Below are 23,693 nucleotides of genomic sequence, written 5' to 3' on the forward strand. Positions count from 1 at the left end.
CCATTTTCAGTTTTGTGCCAAATCTAAACACACTACCGCTTTGTGACAAATGATCAGTTTTTCTAATGAATGTACCTCTGACTGAAACGTGGTGTCTAAGAAAAGGAGTTAATAAAATAAAAAATAAAATAAAATTGAGGCCCATAACCTTGTAGTACTCTTTGTTTGGGGAGCAGAAACGGTTTATTATTCACACATGAAAGTAGTTCTGGTTATTGAGGCTGGCATGGCAGTTGTAAATTAAATCAGTTGCCATCATTAACTGGCCATTTTAGTCATTCACTGAGAGAATACCAAAATAAAATCTCAGTAATGGCTCCTCTTTAAAACCAGCAACAATTTATTTAGAGGGAAAAACGTGCATCATTTCACTGTCATCAACTGAGGGAAATGAGCATAGAACACATTTTGCACCAGGAACCAATTAAATCCCCACAATGAATGACTGCATTTCATATTTTAAAACTTCACAGCATCAATTTTCAGTTGATCCTAAAAAATTAACTCAATTTGTTGCTTCCATTTAGCTGAATTAAAGCAAAGATTGCCTACATCAAGAGGACACTGATTTTGCAGCCGTTAAACTGATCAGCGACAGCCTTTGCCACACTGCAGGTCCCAAAAGAGACTTAAATGCCCATTCTACCTCCACCCCCCTCCAGTGAGCATGTAACAGCAAGCCTGGCTGCACTGCATGAAGCTCAGTTGGGGGGTGTACACACCGTGAGACAAACTGCTGTTGCTGCTACTGCTGCCTGCCACTACAGAGAGCCAAGAGCCTCCCCATCACCTCCACATCAGACCCCAAAGCCGTCTCACCCTGCTGCCTTTATCCACACATTAGCATGAATGCTCAAGCACATGCGCACACACACACACACACACACACACACACACACACACACACACACACACACACACACACACACACACCAAACTTCAAACTTCACTCAGTGCCCTTTGAAGAAAAGCCACTGACAAAGAGCTTTTGTTTTTCAACCCAAACCTTCTTTGGCTTATTTACAGTACACAGAATTTGCATATTCTTCATACTCACGCTGCTGTGAAATGAAGCTTTGTTTTGTAACTTTGAGGACATGAACCTAATTCGTCAACAATAGCAACAAACAGTAGTAAAAACAAAAGAATTTTAATAACTTTCATACTTTTCTATGCATAAAAGCATGTAGACATTAAAAATCAGTGGTACACACACGCGCGCGCACACACACACGCACATACACCTAATTACATTTCACTGTGTGGATTTCTGTTGAAGCATGAAGCTTATTTCTTGTAATTAAAACCAGCTACATCAGAGAATTGGCTCCACATGGTGTCAAATACAGCAGTGTGATAAGATTTAGCCATTTCCTGCATGCATGTAATATCCACCATATTCACCTCAGAGCATAATTGTCTGAAACTATGCTAATCCCATTTGCATGGCATACATTCATATTAGAAAAAAAAGGGACCATAATGTCAGAAAAGACAGAAATATAGTTGAACTTCACTCTAAAATTCTTTTTGAATTCACTTGACTGCATTCAGCTTCATCCCAGTCCCAGATCCTTTAAAGCTTGGTAAACAGTTATTTAAAGCAAAGACTTACTGTGCATAATTTATAAGCATTGACTTCAGAAAATAGCATCAACTTGTCGGATACTTGAAAGTAAAAGCAGCTTCTCATTTTAGCCCCACAGCTTTTGTGTGTCTTAAAGCATTGCTGTTGTCAAATCTGTGTCCTTGCTGAGAATGCTTTAAATGATTTTCTTCTAAAATCTGTGATTTTTTTGTTTTGTTTTGTTTTGTTTGTTAGGCACGTTCTGACCCTCATGTAGGCTACATGATATTTTCAGTATTTCCACATCCACAGAGAACTCACCCTTACTCTAGAGCTGAAAACAACTGAAATAACTGAATAATTAATTTTTGGCTGAAATAAGTTATGATGTGAAAACAGTGGCTCCAGAGCATAATGGTTTACACGTTCCCATAACAAGTGAAAGACCCCTGGTTTAATTCAGGGCGTTGTGTCAGGAAGAGCATGTGGTGTAAAATTCTGCCAAATCAAACATGCGGAACTACCTGCTGTGGCAACTGCCTGTGAGCAAGGGAGCAGGAGAAACACCTTTTTGCCTTTATTAAGCAGAAATATCACATAAAAATATAAGTAATGGCTCCAGCTTCTAAAATGTGACTTTTCTGGGTTTCTGCCAGTGCATTACAAACCCTGTGGCTGGCCTGGGTTAAATTGCTGTACCCATGGACTGCATTCCAAAAAGGACCTAACCACAGCGACATCAACCACTGGTTAGTCAAGTCCTGTTGTGAGGCTTCAAGGTAAGCTTACTTACAATCTTGCCTTTTAGATACCAGATGTCATGAGGATGCATTGGCTCTGACTGAGAAACTGTTTGCATAGACTTGCAACTTGCCAGTCACAGGAAAAAATACCCTGCTTAGGGGTGGCTGTGGCTCAGGAGGTAGAGCCACAGCCACTGTTGTCCATGGATACTAATACTCTACTAATCGGAAGGTTGGTGGTTTGGTTCCTGGCTGCTCCAGTCTGCATGCCAAAGTATCCTTGGGCAAGATACTGAACCCAAAGTTGCTCTCCGATGCAACTGTCAACAGTGTGAATGTTAGATAGTAACCACTTAGCTGTAAAAGGAAGCCCTTGTATGAATGGGTGAATGGAAACGTGTTGTATAAAGTGCTTAGAGTGCTCAGCTAGAGTAGCAAAGTGCTATATAAGAGCTAGTCCATTTAACATTATAGCTTCTAGTCTGTAAATCAAGGGAGCTAAATGGTCATTTTCCCGTAGACCTCTACATAATAAAGGCACTAGTCTGCTTGCAATGATACTAAACCTCAGATCTTTGGGGTTTTGACTCTTGGTCAGACAGAACAAGGAATTTGAATCTGCTCATTTTTCCTTCATGGAATGTTGATAGGTCACTATTCCATGATGTATTCCACTAAAAATAAATAAAATATTTTTAAAATACATCAACTACTGCTGGAAATTTTAACTGACTGAGCAATATAGAAGTAGAACTGTGAAATGAGAAGATTTGCAGTTCTTGTAAGTGGCTGTTAATGACATATTTTGGCTTGTTTGGCACAGTGCTGCAGTGAATAGCACTATCAGCTGCACAAAAGTTCCAGGCTGGCTGTGTGGCTTTCTCTGGGTACTTCAGCTTCATTCAGAGACATGGCTGGTGAGTCTAAATAGATGGCGGTTTTTGTTGTCTCTTTGTGTTAGCCCTGTGATGGACTGACAGCATCTCTAGTATGTACCCCTGCCTCTCACACTATCACAACTGGGATAGTCTCCATCTCCCTGTGACCCTAAAATGGAGAGATAGTTAAGCAAGCATACATATTTTCAGTGTTTTCAAGTAGCAAAAACATTATCCAAACCTGGGTTTTTATAGAGTACAAGTGAGAGGTTAATTTTTTGGGGGGGAATGTTGAAAGTAATGTAATGTTTCACTGTTATGTAAAGTTCCATGACTTCCTGCCAAAGGCCAAACATGGTGCTCGTCTGCAGGGTCAGAGACGGCTTAACAGTCAGGAGTACCCTTCTAATTAGGAAGCGAGCACATATATTTACAGCTTAGAAACCACACTTCTGTTGATGTTAAAAGGGTCAAAACAGCTGCTGAGATGGCAGTGCTGCCTTCCCCATCAAACCAGCCTGTCATGTAGCAGATGGACTGAAAATAAGAGGCATCCGTCCACCTAAGGAGACCCCACGGGGTTTGTCTGGGCAGATTAGCCCGGCCTCACACTGCTCGGCCATCATTATTCTGTCTGGCCAAACACAGGCTTGGCACACACCACACTGAGACACAAGTGAACCCATCTTCACCACCTGAGAATGAATGACAACATCCAGACACCAACAGCATCACATGACGTAATGAATGTCTGCTGCTTATAATGTGCCTGTAGTGTGGATGGTCTAGGAACTAATGAAGTGATATATTTAATCACTAATATATGACACGGATTCATGGCTGTCCAGAAATATCAGCCAGGTAATGTCAACCACTGATGGAGCAAGTTCAGGCAGGTAATCGTCAGGTATCATGTCATATACCAAGCACACTCACACAATTTGAAAGTCTATTTAAGCTGCAGAATTTCCCATCTCTCCCTCTGTCACGTCTGTGCTGCTGCTGCCAAGCTGTTTCAACTCTTCCACCACCACCATAGCATCCACCTGTGGGCCCCAGGGATATGTTTACAAATCATTCCCCAGTTTCCATAGGTATCATATTTGCAGAAGATGATGAGCCCAGAGCCTAGACACCAAACTCCAACTGTATTTTGTTGCTGTAAAAAAGCAATTACAGTACCAATCAAAAGTTTGGACACACTCGAGTGACTGTGTCCAAATGTTTGACTGGTATTGTATAGCATTTTAGCCACTAAATGGTCCTCTTTGCTTTCCACTCAGTCACCATTGTTTTTGCACCCTTTGGCACTGAGTGCTGTACTACAGAGTAAGTTTATCCAGCAGTTTTTGGCTTCCTGTTGGATAAACTAAAATAGGAAAGTTGTGGGTCTGCCAAAACAAAGCCATGTATTGAAAGTTGCTAATGCCTGTCATTATATAAACATATTCATTACTGTTAAAAAAAAAAAAAAAAAAAAAAACAAAAAAAACAAGAGAAAAACCCCCAACACAAAACAGCACTGTCTTGCTGAACTTTTCACATAAAACATGATGGATTCTGTGTTTCCTGCCTCTGGATTTGTTTACTTGAGCAGTCAGTATGAATGGACTCGAGAGGCACTCAGGCAGCAACGTTTTTATGATGTAATGATAGTACGAGCAGGCCAGAGCGGGTAATGGTTCAGAACAAAGCAAGGATGCTAACTGCCCCCCTCTCCCCCGGCTCTGGCACAGTCGCAGGCTTTTCTCGCCCCAAAAAACACACAGTGATGCTTATTCATCAATATGCTTCCTAAATAAATAAAGCAGGCAGAGCAGAACTGACTTACTTCTTCATCACATCAGTATGAGGAGACAGTCAAAGTTATCATTCAATGCAGCAGGAAAATTATTCAGGTTTCAGAACATTAGATGAAAAGTTCCTAAAATAAAGTATACAGAGTTCTAGGAAAGGATGAAGAGCAACCTCAGAGTACTGTGATTCTGAACTTTTTATTACTCGTTAGGTTTTCAGAGTTTCTCACTTTACATATGTCCTGTTATGCCCATTTGCTTGCTGGGTTTCGTCTTGTTTGAAACACCTGTTTACAGGAAGTATAAATTAATGGTACGAGTAAATAAAACTGAGGAAAATATAACCATTAATATGTCGTATAACATAATGTGTTTTCGTCCACATTAAAAATCAGAATTGTTTGGTCAGACCTGTGTATCACCGATATGCACAAGGCATTCTGAGTGTGTCGACTGGCGATAACCTTGGGGATCACTGATGGTGATCACCAAAAGCTTTTCGATCGAGCTGATGTGAATGAGGCTACTGGAACTTATGTCTGTCTCTCATCTTCACCAACAGTGGTGATAGTGGAGGAGAACACTTTCGTGTAAGGGCCACACATTTTGGAGGGTGGATAGTGCTAACTATGTTAACCCCCACCCCACCCAGGTGCTGATGGTATTGGTTTTTGGCAATCTCACAGGTGACAGATAGAACACTCAAACTATGAAGAAGCTCACCCAAGCCTGTTATCATTTTGCAGTAGTCCCTGAAACACCAGCCATGGCAATATTAGCTGGAAAGAGATAGCATTCCTATTTCAGAGACCTACACCACCTTCAATAGCTGGAGGGGTGGGGGTGGCATAAGTTAAATGTTTATGAACCAACAGACCAACTGACTAATCCACTACTTTTAGATTAAGGAAAAGATCATAGTTTGGGTTAAATGTACCCCTTCATTTCCAGAAGTGGCAGATCCATCTTCTGATGCCACAACCCAGAGTGTCACGCTGGTAAAAATCAGCTTCTAGTATCCAATATTTGACATCCCAGTAATGTGAACAGTCTATATAACCACACATTACCAGCAGAGAGTTCTCCATTCATTACAATATGTGAAGCCATGATTATTATTGAATATTAGTTTTATGAAGGTTAAACGTTCACATTTGTCTCTGCTGTTACACTGTAACTGCTCTCCTGTATCAGTCCACTTACGTTGTGACGTGCAGAGTCCAGGTGAGTGTGGGAGGAATTTGATGAAGATGATAAATATTTAATAATGCTGACATGCTTATCAGGAGCACAGTCCATTTTTTTCATAATAACTGTATTATAAATAGTTAATTTACTGTCCAATATGTTTAAGTAGATTAACTGAACAGTGACCACCACCACTGAAGAACTTGTTAAGAGCAAAGCCCAGAATCTTTATGTATTGACATTTATGTTGTGCTCTCAACTCTTATACTTTTATACCCAGAGTAGAGTGATAGAGGAACATAGCCCCTTCCTCTTAGGCATTATCACAGACAATACATGGCCCTAGCACCACCAGTGTTTTCATATTTGAAGCAGTTTTTTCAGTTTGGGAAACTTTTTTTTATCAATTTTTTTCTTCACTGAACTAAAAGTTGGGCTGTATTCCAATAACTCACCCCCTCCTCTTATCCTAGCATATCTATTCCAGACAGGCATTTAGTTCAGTGGGTCAGACTAGCATGCAATGATGGATAAGTGATAATAAGATTTATTGGAACCAACTTCACTTCAAATTATTACTCTGTCACAGAACTGTGATAAAAGACTTTAGGGAAACCCCAGAAGATGGAAAGAGCTCCACATGTTCACAGAAGGTCTCCATTTCACTTTCTACATGTTCATTTTCTGTTTTCTGTGGGAGGATGACACTGCTAGCCAAAGATCCCACCTGCCAACCATTTCAAACCGTTGTTTTGCAGAGAAGCCACTTTTCAATTTCAGCCGAAGCGATCGGTGCGATTTTCGATGAAATATTTTGTGTCTGCATCTTGTGCTGCCAGTAAAACTGGCGCATTATTGAGGAATTTCTGCATCTCTTCAAGGTTATGTGATCAAAGGTCATGACCAACAGTCTTCTCTTAATACATTTTTAATGCCAGTGTAAGGATCATTAAAGTTCCCAACAAACCTCATGTAAGGTTTAACCACAGTGATATGTGAGTATCATTTCCATTTCTTCTCAGCCTTTCTTCCTACTCAGCCCCACAGGGTTTCATCTGTAAAGCAGATGAGAACATAACGAACCGTGGGGGTTTAAAGGCCTGTCCTTACACTGAGTCAGAGTTGTGGTTTGATGAAAATCAAAAACAAAACCCCTGTACAGCTCTGCTTTGCCTTTCTCAGAGACAAAGCTAGAGATGCCGTGCTTCTTACTCAAACTTTGCCTTTTGTTTGTGACGCTAGCAACTTTGTTATTGCTCTCTACAGTTATTCTTCATTACTTAGAAATGCTAATCTCCTGCAATGCCCAGCATTCCCATCAGGCCTCCAACCACCAGTCAACCCTTTTCGTGTCAGCCCCAGACGGCCATCAACAGCCTCCTCTCCATAGCGGCACCCCTGGGTTTGTCTCCAGCTGCTTCATGGGAAATCAGTGCTGCTGTTTTCCTCTGAATATGAGACAACAGGGCATCTCCAACTTAAAATTCAAGTCATTGTTCCAAATTTGACCTAAAAGTTTAATTCACTGCCGTCTTTGTAAGTCTACATCAAACAGGCGCAAATGTGATAAACTGCTGCAGTACAACACCGATGTGGTGCATAAGCTCTAAACGTATTCACAGCAAAAGTCAGCAATGAGTAATTTCCTTTATATTCTGGAACATTCTTCCTCTGTCAACATGCATTATGCTCAAAGCAGTCTGCATCAGGAAGGCTCACGTTGGGAAGAATCCAGCAGCAGCAGCAGCAGTCGGGATGAGGCCTCAGCTGTGGCCTTGAAAACAGTTTGAAAAGAGTTGGAGAGCGCTGACCAGCTTGGTAACAAAATGCAAAACTCTCAGACCTGCCAATCATAGCAGTGTGAAGAGTTTTGGTAGTATTTGAAAGTGTTAATGTTCCTTACTCTGCCCTAAACAGTGCAACCAGGTGGCAAAAGCAATAGAGCATTTAGCAGCTAAAATGCCAGATATATTTCTCCAAAAAATAGGAGAGTAAGAATAAGTACTGAACTTGTATTTATCAAGAAGCCAGAGATGCTTCTGTAAAAGCAAAAAGTTAGCACATGCTATCGGGAGTGAGGGAAATAAGTATTTCTAAGTTCAACTAACATTAATTTTAGTTATTAATTTTAGATGATAAAATTATGTCTTGTGTTCCTTTGGTTTTATGTCCACAAGTTCCTCCAAATTGTGAATATACTTATATTGAGAAACATTTATGTAAGGCTTTATGTGATGGTGGGGAAAACTGTCGGACTTTGAGTCCAGAGACACACCCAGAATTGTTGAGACAAAAGAAGTACTCTGGTACTTTGGTTCAGCTTAACTGTGGCTTAATTCTCTGTGGACTTTTCTACATGCCTCAGGGGTAATATATCATGGTAAGAAGGTTGATACATGAGCCCTTCATATGTATTTGGGAAAGAAGAGTAAAAACAGCATGATGGCAACCTTGATACCCAAAAAGCTGATAGGCTGCTGGATTTGCATGTTCACTGCTATGAGCAATCCTGGTCACACTGCCATATGGTCTTTGGTACATTGTTAGTATAAACACAGATGGTAGTCACTTTAAACTAAAGCACACTTTAAGAATAGAGTTTCAAATGGTCTGATGAGTAATTGAACCCAACAACACATTCATACAATGCACAAAAACTGAGAGAACGCAGCCCCCCCGGCTCCCTAGCAAATTAATCCTGCACTGGCTACATAGCCCTAACAGCACATACTGTCTGTGCTAAGCACACTGAGAACTGTTAATACTTCCTAATCTTAACAGAGCTGCAGGCAGACATGACAACCACAGATGCTGTGCACCTGCATTGTTTAATTTAGTCAGCACTCACTTTTATATTTAAAAGCTAATGCTAATGCTTTATTATGTTTGTTTTGACTCAATGCATTTCTTCCCTCTGTGAACTAAATCACTTTACATTAAACAAGTCTAAGTTTAATATTCTTACCATAGAATGTCTATAAAATATGGACACAGCCACTGTGACATAATCCACTGGTTTTGGATCCCGCTTTTTGAAGCCCCACATTAGTGTTTTGGCCCCTGCTATCTGGGCTTTTTAGAGCCAGAAGTATGGATATCTGGATAGAGGGAGGTCTACTAAGTTATCAGCTAATGCAAGTTTGGTTAGAAAAGCTGCATCCATAAACTGTGCTGGTGTGATACTCATATCTGCTAAATAGGAACAAGTAACAGACTAATACACTGATTCCCAAAGTGTGGGCCAGTTACATGTTCATCTTTATTTATCTGACCTTATTTTTTGATTCTCAGCATATCCTGTGTCTTCTCACTGATAAGGGTAGAGTTAAAATGGAAAGGTGGCTATCAGGCTAGCTCTCAGGGTAGGAGACTGAGGAGTTAAATTCAGACAATATTTGGTCTTTGAATTTACTTTTGGGGGGGGGGGGGCACAGAAGTGGGGGATGCTCCCAGGATTGATCAGCTGGGCAGTTTCCAGGATATGGATGCAGTGAGGGAAAATCTTCAAATGCAAGATATGAGCAAATGGAAGCCTAACAAATGGTGGACTTAATGCACGTTATCAAAGGCTGACAGCATGGCAGTTGGCACTGAACAGACTGGCCACTTCCTGATGTAAGTCACCCTGATAAGACTGTGTCATTTCTGCTAGTAGTTTGTATTTTGTTAATGTGGAGGTGTGCATTACATCATATGCACACCTGATATGCCATGGGTGTGCATATGACCTAAGGGTGGTTTCCTTTATAAAAAGGCACTCACCACAGTATAATGGGATACTTCTCACTCAACTGTCTGTTTCACGTGTTCCCATTATGATCCAACACTTGTTGTCAAGTTTGCTGCAAAAATAACAATCTTCTGTTTCCCCAATTACCCCTACTCCTCATCTAGAAGAAAAAAAGATTTTTTTATTGCAATTAACAGCAGATCCAAGCATTTGCTGACTCTGTCTCATGATGAAGTCCTACAAACACAAACAAATGCATTTTTTGCATGATTAACTGATGCCCCCATTTTACTGCTGGCAGGCGCCGCTGAAAATGCAGTAGCTGGTGTAGTACCAAAATCAGACTCAACCATTTCTCCACATTCCCAGATGAGCAGAAGCGTAAAGCACTTTGAGTGCTCACTTAAGAGTAGAAAAGCGCTGTACAAGTATCAGTCCATTTACCATTAGGAGCCAACTATATCGTCGTCATCCACTTTTTATTTAGATGATTTGCTTCCTGACAAGCAATTCTGCCCTAACATGAGCTGAGAACAAAGTGAAAGACAGCAAGTTGACAGATGGAAAGCTTTCACAGATCCACTTAAGATATGTAAAAGAAAGCCATCAAGCAGATATGCAAGAAATGTAACAGGAGATGAAAATCAATATCATGCATTATTCACAACATCTATTCCAGATGCTCTGAATGCAGATCTTAAGAGGCATCTTCAGATATTGGGAATAACAATAATATTAAAAAAAAAAAAAAATTGTCTCTGATTTCCAGAGCTGAGCTTTAGTCCTCTCTGTGATGAAGAAACAACATCAGAGCCAGTGGAGGTCCTTTTACGTGTCCTTACATTGTGCTCTGTCACTATGTCACAGTGTCATAAATGGGATCACTCCAAGTTAGGATGTGGGTCACTACGTAAATATCGGAACAGCCATTACACCAGCATATCCCAAAGTAAAATATTTAGTGGACAGCACTTCCAAGTAGTCATCTGTGTAGTCTGTGTGCTTAGCTGCAGAGAATGGGGTATTGTTTTGGTGATTGGGGTCATACAGTGGGTCGGGCTCACACAGTGAACAGCAATGCTTAGGGAAACGGCAGCATTATCCATGGACAACAGTATGCAAGAGCTGTAGGGGTTTGTAGTGCATGCTTATGCCTCTTTGGGTCTAAAGCAATAATACAACCCTCTCATTTATGCCACTTTCTCTTTCTCTCTCCCTCACACACACACACACACACACACACACACACACACACACACACACACACACACACACACACACACACACACATGCTTCAAACAAGAAACAAAAATCTGGGCACATGAAGATCTCATGGGTGCTCATGTGGGTGCTGCAGAGCCTAGCGGACTTCATTTAAAGGTTTTCCTTTTGACCTTGTGACTTCAGTCGCTTGATCTGGCAAGGGTCAAATGTAGACCTTTACATGGGGTACTCTGAGTGGCTCCAGCATACTGCAGTTAACCTGTGCTGTATCATATAAGGATGTTTACTCTGCCACCTCTTAGCAAAGGGAACACTACTAGAAACAACAACTTGTCCCCAAGTGGGCTAATGCTCACTATTTAAACCCTGTAAGGTCTGAATCACCAGTGATCCAAATAACCACAATATTTTATATGAAGTTTATGGTATTGTGTCTGCATTCAGATTTTGCATTTGTATTGTAATTTAAAGCAGTACAATCATTAAAGTAGAAAAGAACATTAACAAAGTTGTTGGCTTTTTGGATGCTAACATTTGCTAAACTGGTTTTCCAGAGATCTGAATATCTTAAAATGGTTCAGAATAAACATGTGTACCATTTGTTATGGCTGTGTGCCGTGTTGTGTTGGTGTGGGTGGGATCGCAGAATGAATTCCTATTGACTACAGAGCCCATGGTGACTCTGGACGAAATGCAGAGATCCACAGCTCAGGTGGGGGAATCTGTCCACAGGACAACTATTAGTCGTGCACTGCACAAATGTGGTCTTTATGGAAGAGTGGCAAGAAGAAAGCCATTGTTAAAAGAAAACCATAAAAAGTCCCGTTTGCAGTTTGCTAGAAGCCATGTTGGGGACACAGCAAACATGTGGAACAAGGTGCTTTGGTCAGATGAGACCAAAATTGAACTTTTTGGCCAAAATGCAAAACGCTATGTGTGGCGGAGAATTAACACTGCACATCACTCTGAACACACCATCCCCACTGTCAAATATGGTGGTGGCAGCATCATGCTCTGGGGCTGCTTCTCTTCAGCAGGGACAGGGAAGTTGGTCAGAGTTGATGGGAAGATGGATGGAGCCAAATACAGGGCAATCTTGGAAGAAAACCTGTTGGAGTCTGCAAAAGACTTGAGACTGGAGCAGAGGTTCACCTTCCAGCAGGACAACGACCCTAAACATAAAGCCAGGGCTACAATGGAACGGTTTAAAACAAAACATATTCATGTGTTAGAATGGCTCAGTCAAAGTCCAGACCTAAACCCAATCGAGAATTTGTGGCAAGATCTGAAAACTGCTGTTCACAAACACTCTCCATCTAATCCAGGGCCCGGTGACGGGCCGTTTGTAGTCCCCTTTATATGGCAGGCTAGACCCTCCCATTTTTATTGACACCTCATTCGGCCAATCATGTAACTAGCTGCACTAAATCACCTGACAAAGCTACGTGATGCCCGCTGATTATCATTGGCTCTGGGAAACCCATTTCTTAACACGATTGGCTGAATGAGGTGTCAATCAAAATGGGCGGGTCTAGCTTGCCATATAAATGCACTTCATTCGGCCCGGACCAGACCGGTCTGGTTAACAGGCCATGAAATGGGTTGTTCAGAGCCAATAATAACTAGAGGGTGTTATGTAGTTTTTTTCAGGTGATTTTTTTGCTGCCAGTTAAGGGGTTAAATTCCAGTGAAATATATTTATGTTTGTGGTTGTAATGTGACAAAATACGGAAAAGTTCAAGGGGTATGAATACTTTTGCAAGCCACTGTATGTTTGCCAGTAATATAGTTTAGTATAGTGAGGTGTTTTCATAGTGCTTTATTGTTACTTTTGCTAAAGGAATGGTTCTAAAAATCCTCCATCACTTGTCATTGTCAGCTAATAGTAAATATTTAGATTATAACTATAGATATGTAATAATATTTTACAATTCTTCAGACAGGAAGAAGTGCAGAAAAGTGAAGGCATCCAGGAGGAGTGCAGCAAGAGTCTGCGATAACATTATGTTTTAATCTGCTCCAGTTTGCCTTGTTAAAGAATGGAAGATTTGTTTTAAGTAATATGCCAAACTGCAGTGGGAACCAAGGACAATATTAACAATATTAACAATGCTCATTAAATCAAACCCAATTTAAGCTTGCTGTAAGAAACTTATATTCTGTGGATACACCGCATCCTGGAACAGACAAAAAAATTCCCATGGTAAAAAAATTTCTTGGCTCAACTCCTTGTGGTTTTGGAGTCTATAGACTGGAAAAGTAAAACTGGACAGACGGATGTTATGATGGCAATATCCTCCCACTTTATTTTGCATGGGAGGACAAAAAGAAACTGATGCCTTGTTGCCTGGAAAAATAAAAGTACTGCAGGTCACTGAAGATATTTGTGTAAAGCAACTTAATTGTGTTCAAATCTTCTGTCAGCTCAGTTATAGTTTCTGTCTCATCTCGTGCTATTTACCCAATTTTCCAAAGAAGCGGTATCTATAAAAACGTATCAGCTTCTGCGTCCAAGAGGCTCATTTCATTACGAACAAAAAAGCTGCATTTGTTGAATCACAACTATTTTATACAAACTAATGAGAGCAGTGAGTAAAAATAGAGTTTCACTTGTAGAAAGATGTTGCTGCTTTAACTGCATCTAAATGGAAGTCATCTAAAATCCTGTGCCTATCCCCCAAAAAGAAGAAGAAAAATGTGTCCCTCTCAGCCTCCAGCACTAATTATTTTACCATTCTGTAGTAGTCAGTATAAATAATCATAATTCCAGGGGCCCCAGTGAATGGTGTTCGGCGAAGCATTTGGACAATATAAACAGTGTCGCTTTAAATTGCAAGCAGCAGAGCCAAGGACACACTGCAAATATCTTAATGACTCTAACTCCTGTATTTGTTTATTTCTGCAATGAAAAAAAGTCATTTGTGAGTATTTAAAATTTTTATATTTAGAAACTGGAAGAAGAGGCACACTGAGGCAGGTGTGGTCAGGGCTGCCTCAACATTACTGTAGACCACAGGGCTATGGATGTTTTAATAGCTCCCCCTAATGTAATTGATTTTGCTGATGACAATTTGATTGGATTTTTAATAGAATTTTTAAAATGTGTTGCAGAAATGTAAAAATAGAAGGGATATCATTCTTAGGATTTTAGCATTTAATTAATACAGATGCTGCAGTAAAACAATATGGAAAATCACAGATACCCACCACCTACAGTGGTTTGAGTCTGAAGACCAGATTCTTTTGAATCGATGGTTTCACTTTACCTTGTGATTACCAAAAAGAAGCATTTTCAGTGCTGTTTCACAAGCTACACATCACTTGATTGACACTGTGTCCATCCATCCATCCATCCATCCATCCATTTTCTTCCGCTTATCCGGGGCCGGGTCGCGGGGGCAGAAGCCTAAGCAGAGAAGCCCAGGCTTCCCTCTCCCCAGCCACCTCCTCCAGCTCATCCGGAGGGACCCCAAGGCGTTCCCAGGCCAGCCGAGATACATAATCTCTCCAGCGTGTCCTGGGTCTACCATGGGGCCTCTTCCCGGTGGGACATGCCCGGAACACCTCACCCAGGAGGCGGCCAGGAGGCATCCTAATCAGATGCCCGAGCCACCTCAACTGGCTCCTTTCAATGTGGAGGAGCAGCGGCTCTACTCTGAGCCCCTCCTGGATGGCCGCACTCCTCACCTTATCTCTAAGGGAGAGGCCAGCCAATCTCCGAAGGAAACTCATTTCTGCCGCTTGTATTCGCGATCTTATTCTTTCGGTCACTACCCAAAGCTCGTGACCATAGGTGAGGGTAGGAACGTAGATCGACCGGTAAATCGAGAGCTTCGCATTTACGCTAAGCTCCCTCTTCACCACGCTGATTGTCATGCCAGCCGCTTCACACTCAGCTGCGAACCGTTCCACTGCGAGCTGGAGGCCCCCCCCTGATGGAGCCAACAGGACTGCATCATCTGCAAAAAGCAGAGATGAGACTCTGAGGCCACCAAGGAAGAAGCCTTCCGCCACCTGGCTACGCCTAGAAATTCTGTCCATAAAAATTACACTGTGTAAATAATTATTTTTTTTTTGGGGGGGGGGCATTGGATGTACTTCTATACCGGTCTACAGGGCAAAACATAAACTATTACTAACACTAACAACTGCCCATTTAAGATTACACCATCAAACAGCATGCTGGGTAAAGCCTCGCTTATGGTAACTGCACCAACTGTGACATCACCACAATCCCATCACCCCTTATACTGGCACTTGACAGGGCTCTAGGCTCACTGCAGTCGTCTCCTGAAAGGTCAGCATCACCACTCAGAAAAAAAACCTCTGCACTGTCACAGGTCAAAGAAGCTGAAACAGGAAGCAAAGCGACTGCAAAGTTTTTTTTGTTTTTCTTTCCAGAAAGCTGTTGCAGCATCTCCCTGCGAGCCCACAGCAAGCTCACTTGCAGATTTAGTGACACCAAAGTGCAGCACACTCCGGCAGTTGTGAGGTCCCTTTTCGTGCACACCATCACTGCTACAGTGGATGAAGTAAATAGAGCAGAGATAATTAACTTGTGAGGAAAAGAGGAGCTGTGTCCGTCCCAGTTTTTAAGCTTCAAAAATGAAACATTTTGGTTTCTTTTGTGGTTGCTGAACCTTCACTGCAGGCAGGACTCAGACTCCTCCCCTCACAGCAACACTGAACCAGGTGAGGTTAAGATAACATGTTACTCAACAGCTAAAATTCATGCCACAAAGCTCTACAAAGGTTCACAACAGAAGTATAAATCAGCCGCTACAGTGTTAATAAAACATGACACAATCGGAAATAACCACAGTAAAGTCGCCAGTGTTGGCACAGATTAATCTCTTATATTAAAATAAAGGAAGTCAACATTTGCAGTTGATCCGTGCTCTTGCAGGAGACTGGTGTAAGTGATGAGATGTAATTTAATTGTCCACTGACGTCAGTCTCAGTTATTTCAGCCAAACTCACATCTGGTACACCATTTCATATATCAGTCATCATGTGCTATACTGTATAACTCATTTGGAACAGTTTTCATGGTAATACTTTAAAGAGGTAAATCACTTCTACCAGCAACAAAGACATACAAACCGGTGTTTGTGTGAATAATCCACTGCTTGAATACGGTCCAAAAATTTTGACTTAAGTCACATTCTTTTCTAAAGTACTCAGGCTCAGTGTTTGCTATTGTATATGGAAGAGAAAGAAGAGTAATTAGCTGTGCGCAGACGGAAACCTTTATCTCGGATTAATTTAACATGTGAAGACGAGCACAGCACACGGAGCTGAAAGAGATTCTGTTAAAATGATGATACAAATAATGGTGCTTTGGCTGGACAGCTGTGAGCATTCCAGATTGTGAGAAGCATATTCCATGACCATCCTATCTGTCAGTGCCGGGAGTGTGATTGGCATTTTGATTGCACTTTTTCTCTGGGGACTGTGTGGGACCTTGAACCTGGATCTCAGACATCCATAGGGACTCCTGTTGGGCATCTTATTTTTAAGGTGTAATAAATAATGGCTACAACAGATTCCCATAATAACCCAATGTATTTGGTTGTTGATGAATACCAGTGACTCAACAATTACTGCACTCGAAGCAGAGATTTCAGACTTTCCAATGCACCTTCCAGACTGCACTGTGCACTGGAGCAAACAGTCCCCAGCTATTAGTGTCAAGATGTTCCCGGCGACCAGTGTTTCTGAAAGGAAGGCTGAGAATTTTCTTTCTCAAGCCAAACAAGCAGCTGACAAACCAGCAGTAATATACTTGATTGCATGTTTCTGTCATTCTTTAGCTTAGTCACCAACTGGCTGCAAAGCCTTTTGTGACTGTTAGCTCACAGCTGAAACTTGGCCCAACAGGCCTCTTAAAAGTCATTGTAGAAAGTGTTTGCAAGGTGGTGTCTTTTTTCTTTCCAAATCATTAAAACTCTAAAACAAAAAGGTGTAAATTGTGTATGTGTGTGTTTTCTGCTTTCGGCTGCGGGTTTTTCTGTTTGTGATTTCATCCACCCTTGAGCCTTCAGTCTTTTCTCCTAGATCTTGTCATTCTCTTAAAATGAAAGTGAAGAAAACATTCAGGCTAAGCATATCCGACAGACTAGCTTTGGTTCAAGCTGATGCAGTCTCATTAATATGAATCTAAATTAACCTTAAATTTAAAATATCTCTGTGGAGAACTCATGAAAAAGAGTTGCACTGGTAAATCCTGCAAAATTTAAACTGCTATACACGAAAATGTTGATCAGATATTAAATTTGGCAGCACGGTGGCCTCACAGCTACAAAAACAGCTAGAAGGTCTGGGTTTGAATCCACCTCGGCCCGGGTCTCCTGTGTGGAGTGTGCATGTTCTTCCAGTGTCTGTGTGGGTTTCCTCCCACAGTCCAAAGACATGCAGTTAGTGGGGTTAGGTTTAGATTCTTAATTGTCATAGATGTGAATGTGGGTGGTTGTCTGTCTCTCTGTGTTAGCCCTGCGACAGGCTGGTGACCTGTACAGGGTGTACCCTGCCTCTTGCCCTGTGACAGCTGGGATAGGCTCCAGCACCCCCGCGACCCTGAACAGGATAAGCTGAAGAGAACGGATGGATGGAGAAATACTAAATTCAGTCAGTCCAGAGCCACCATTCGATGAAAGCACATTCATCGAAAAATACTGGCATTTGGTTCCTAGGATACTTAAGAGTAGAATGGGAGGCAGAGCCTTCAGCTTTCAGGTCCCTCTTCTGTGGAACCAGCTCCCAGTTCGGACATGGGAGACAGACACCCTCCATTTTTAAGATTAGGCCTAAAATTTCCTTTTTTGATCAAGCTTATATTTATGGCTGGGTCAGGTGACCCTGAACTCTCCCTTAGGTATGCTACAATAGGTGTAGGTTGCTGGGGGGTTCCCATGATGCACTGAGTGTTTCCTTTTCATTCACCTCTTTTCACTCTGTGTTTATACACCGCTCTGCATTTAATCATTAATCTCTGGCTCTCTTCCACAGTGTGTCTTTTGCCTCATCTCCCTCTCCTCTCCCCAAAGTGGTCATGGCAGATGACTGCCCCTCCCTGAGCCTGGCTCTGCTGGAGGTTTCTTCCTGTTCAAAGGGTGTTTTTCCTTCCCGCTGTCGCCAAGTGCTTACTGATATGTGGTCATCTGATTGTTGTGGTTTTTGTAATAATTGTAGGATTTTACCTTACAATATTTTGAGGTGACTGTTTGTTGTGATTTGGTGCAATATAAATAAAATTGAAAACATGAGATAAAAATAGGGAAAAATGTCAAAAGTTAGTAGTTTTGTGACAAAAAATGTGAAAGGGGTCTTCAAAGTTACCAAATCCAGAAAAATTAAGTTGGCAACACCTGGGAAGCTTTAAGAGAGTTTGGTACAAATGGTCTCCAAGTCCTGCTGCAAATTTTTGCCAGTGGCCACTTTTGGTATTCCAACAACATATCCCCAAACGCATGTCCCCATAACTGCCTGTAAAAGAGAAGACTATTGAACACAAACAACTATTTTGTACACACACACACACACACACACACACACACATGATTTTAGCTACTGTGGCGAGTGAGCAGGTTGCATCAATGAAGTCAGTATCAAGTTTTCTTTAATACATTCCTGGATGATATAATGTATGAAACTTTAGCACAATACCATATCACACAGCTTTTTCTGTGTTTCTAATTTAAAACAAGTCTGCCAAAAGCAACATTTTTGTCATGATCTTTTTAATGATCCTTGCTTATTATTCTAAGTCTCGACACTAAGTAAGTGTCTCTGTTTTCAGTGTGTCCTGCGTCTGTGCTATCCTGTTGTCCTGTTGTCTGAGTGGGTTGCCATTCTTTCCTGTTTTCTGTGGTTTTCTGTGTTTTTACTTCCCTCCTTTGTTCTCTTCACTGCCCTCCCCTGTGCTGTATTACCCTTCTCCCTGTGGTGAGTGTATTTAGTCTGTGTCCATTCCCTCAGTCTTTGTCAGGTTGTTGTCTGCACTCCTGTTAAAATGGCTTTTACAGCATGAAGGACAAACTTCTTTTGAGCTTTCGCTGGTAAAATTGCTCACAGTTCTCAAACTATATTTCCTGTGCTAGATTAGCAAATATACTTTCATCATTTATATTAATATATATATAAGCAGTCTAGTATTTGTCACAGTTACAATACATGTATGTGTACAAAGTTCCTTGGATTTCTAAAATAATCTCCATTGCAAATCAGAATCTTTTACCTCAGGGGAATCCCAAATCCCATCTGGAAGTGGGGATGTAACAGATGGACATTTGAGCCACATTACTGTACACTCAGACAGCTGTTGCCGTTGTGCCTGATTTATCTTGACAGTAACCTTTGAAAAGCAACTTCAGGACTGACTCACCTGAGCCCAGGGACTGAGAGTGTGAAGCAGCTCGCTGACAAAATAAATCATCCTTGTTTGACTGACCTGCCACTTCATCTCCCTGACAGTCTGTTTAGGATATCTGACTGGCAGAGTGTAACTTACACAACTCAATGCATGCTGAGCACACTTGCCTCTGTAAAAAGTGTATTTTGGAGAAAATTGATGGGGTGCTTCATAATGCAAAATGTCGTCTCTTCAGTTTTTACGTTGGACTTTACATGCATACATTCGAGTATGTTTTCATACCTAAAAGCATGGATTACTGCCACTCAGGAATTAAATCCTACAGCAGCTACATTATAATAGGAAGCTGGAGTCAGCACAAATGGCTGCACTTTAAGTACCTGGTTCTTGACTAACTTCACTCCACCATGTTATTCAACAACACTACCAGCAGCGTGCTAAACTGCATTCTTGAAAAGTGAAAAACACAGTAAGCTACATATCTAACTAGTAACTAGCAAATACATAATGATTTTTCTTCATTTTAAAATAATTACTTTATTGTGGTTAATATATGAGTGTGGTAGCAAGCCCTAAGAGATAACGGTAATCCATTCATTTTTAGGGTGACTTTTAGAAAAACTCACAAAAGCACCACAAATGCCAAAACATAAGCACATGATTTTCTAACAGATAATGTGCACGAAAAACCTTGGACTTCAACTTCAAAAAGATAACCACAAAGACAGTTTTTGAAAAAGAAAAAGAAAGTCACCCCACTTGTGTCAGACGTTAAAGACTTGCCAAATCCTTCATGCTTTGCTGGTGCTATCCTGATACGATATGCCATCACTGCTGATAAACTTCATTATCAGCAGCCTGGAGAGCAGCCCTGCCTGGCCCTCCCTCTATCTTTACTATAAGGCTTTCAGAAGCCACCTGTCTGTAGTCTGCAGCGTTTCTATCTGGAGAAAGCACTTTATCTGGAATAAAAGCATTTTGCCACCCCGACAGATAACTTCTCCTCAGCTTATCCTCCTATATATGCTACAGAGGACACGGCAATGTGTCATTCTGGAAGGAAACTTTGGGATCAGGTTGTGATCCAGCACATGTCCGCTGCACACACATTCTTCCTTATTACAATGAAGTACTGTGTAAATGGCCTGAAAATAAATCAAACGTGGTGCACGGTGATTATCCAGCCACGTTATTTCATTAAAATACTGATGAAAACCAGCCTACTAATAGATGAACAACTTGATCATTTTATCAACCACATGCTCAATTAAAAACGCTTGAATAAAGTGCGCTGAATGCACACACACACACACACACACACGTGCACACACACACACACACAGAGTAACAATCTACAGTCCTGCCTGCTAACATTCTTCAGTATTTAACACAGGGGGAATAACAGGAAATAAATGGATAGCTTGATGAGTCTTGATACTGACTGATAACTCATTTTAATTTGGAGGATATCCATGCTCTGTTTCTTTTAACATAATCCAAAAGCTGTAAAAGGGAAGTGTAATTTTACAACTGGCCAGTAAGCAGAAAGTACGATGTGGGCTAAAAGCTGCTTTTTCTTTTTTTTTTTGCAATTTTGGTCCCATTGTCAGTTCCTGTTTGCAGTCTAAAAATCACTGCATTATTTTAATACTCACAAAAGCAGAATAAATCTTTCTAGTATACAATCATTGAAGCCTATGCCAAAGTGCATTCTTTCTGATGGATAGTAAGGAACAACTCCTGTGGATCTGAAGAGGCCATAGCTGAAAAGTGAAGCCAGTGCGCAAAAACTGCAGTTCCTCCAGGTGCCGTTTGTGGCTGGATTCAACTGGGAATCAGTCCTCATAGACTCCCATGTTAAAATAACCAACTTTACAGCATTAAAAAGAATATTTACAGCCTGTTACAAAAACAGTTTTGTCCTCTCTGGATGGCGTCCCGAGTGGAGTAATTTTTTATAATTCATCCACCCGGATATGTGAATTATGAGTATGGCCACGTTGATTGACAGGAGTCCTGATTGGTGTCTGCTAGGCTTTATCCACTACTGTGAATCATTAAACTGGGCCTCTTCACTGTGTGTGTGTGTGTGTTGTTGTAAAATTTTTTAATTTAATTTTTAATTTAATTACTTTTTGGCCTTTTACAGCTTTATTTGACAGTGTATAGTAGAGAGAGCGAGAAAGAGAGGGGAGAGCGGGAGAAGAGAGATGGGTGAAGACATGCAGTAAATGAAAACAGGTTGGGACGCAAACCTGTGCCGCTCGCACCTCCATGCAGCATCCATGGTCACCTGCTCAACCACTGAGTCACCCTGGCACCCGTTTGGAGCTTTTTTAATGAATTACCCTGACTAATACTATGACATGCCCTGTGGTACCTTCAGGTTTGGTGAAACTGTACACTTTTATTTTTATACTTTTATTATTATTATTATTATTATTATTATGATAAATTAACAACCCACCCTAACTCCATGGTGTGGGATGCTTGTAAACATATGTTCAGAAGAATAAACTAATAAATACCTACTTTAAAGCTACTGATTTATAAAACCTGAAAGAAAAGTAACTGATCATTATATTTAATTTTCCTGAATAAGCTAGAAGAGATGTTTGCTATTTTTTAGCGCAGAATCAATAAATGTCATTTATCTTGCCAGAAAATTGTTTAAATCAACATCTTAGTCAGAATATAAAATACATTGTGGAAATTGTCTTTTGCAGGATTGTTTTATCACTGTACAGTGTTCATGTCTTACTGTTAATTTTCTCAATGCCTGCATTTTTCAACAGTGCAGCCACACTGCACATGCAACTCTGTATCTGTAAGCCCTTCAGGCCACAAATATCTGGTTCTGCTCCTGCTGCAAACACATTAAAAACAAAAAACAGCTCACATGCACCAGCCATGGCTTATTTAACTATCCCATATGAAAGGCACTGACCAGCTAAATATAACAGTCAGTGATGTAGCAGTCTACCATCTCTGTAATCAACAAGTACTGTCATTCAAAATGTAGCCACATTTTAGTCTCTTTTTTAATGTTTCCACTTTTTTGAACGGAAATAAACAAAATGGAAATAAACTGATATTGTTTTAAAAAAGAATATGAGGGCAGAAGTTACAAATACAGGAATATAACCTTTCTAAATGTTTCACACAAAAACATTATCAACAAAGAAACACATCTCAAATCAAAGCAACTGAAGACAGGCCGCCAACCAGAATTTATAACCTCCTGTGGGGGAGCTGAGGCCTTGCGATCTGGGTGAGTGATGGTGGTGATGGGTGCAACTGCTGTGAGAGGATGTTTGCCAGGGGAGGAGTATTTGACTCCCACTCCAGACAGACCATGAACTCACTAGTTACATGCCTGCCCTGATACCAAGGGACCTGTGGCTGTTTCCACTCCTTCCAAATGAATATGACATATAGCCGGGTATTTAGAATAGGACAGAGAAAGCACAACTATACCTTAGGAAGACGGTGTTAAATGATTTGTGTGGTATTTAAAACGGGTGCAGTATGCTAGTCTGCATAACAGAAACAGTTCTCAGAGGTAAAGTGCCTGTGATTTATGAGGTGCTATAGATGTTAGCCCAAGTATGTGCAATTAACATGAAAAAAAAAATTTTCCTACCCGCTAATGTTCAACATGAGATACCTAAACACTCAGGAATAAACATCCAATACTTTAATGACAAAATGGCCAAAAACAACTTCACATATTACCTATGAAGTACCAAATTAGGGATCGAGAAGGTTAGCGAGTGAATGCAGTGAAAACATATTGTGCTTAATTAGAGATGTGACTCAATTTATGCATGAAATACAGTAACTGACACATCTTTTGAAAACCTTGTACATACAAATAGTGGTATGGGCAAACTGGCTATTTCCTGCTCACTTTCAATCCCCTGTACAAGGTGCAGGGCAGCTAGATTCTCCAGAGATTTGCTGAACCACAATTACAACAGAATAATTCTTAAATAAGAAAATAAATAAGAATAAGACTTAAAGCTATTTAGATTTTGCAGTCACGTGACCACCAACTACATGACATTAACTTGACATCTCAGGCCATTCATCATTTGTTTTGTAAAGGGACTGTTCATTAAATTAGAATACTGCATGGATGCAAGAGTTCTTATTTACATTAAAGAACAGGGCAATTTTGGAAGTATTTCTTGTTG

At 40.8% G+C, this 23,693-nt stretch overlaps 1 protein-coding gene across 2 annotated transcripts in view; it reads right to left on the reverse strand.

Annotated features, from left to right (window-relative positions):
* The window catches only part of fbln2 (fibulin 2), an 80,672-nt gene that overhangs the window by 51,627 nt on the left and 5,352 nt on the right, over positions 1-23,693 (reverse strand). The gene's annotated exons all lie outside the window — the stretch shown is intronic.

Source organism: Archocentrus centrarchus, chromosome 5, assembly GCF_007364275.1.
Source record: "Archocentrus centrarchus isolate MPI-CPG fArcCen1 chromosome 5, fArcCen1, whole genome shotgun sequence".
Lineage (NCBI taxonomy): Eukaryota > Metazoa > Chordata > Actinopteri > Cichliformes > Cichlidae > Archocentrus > Archocentrus centrarchus.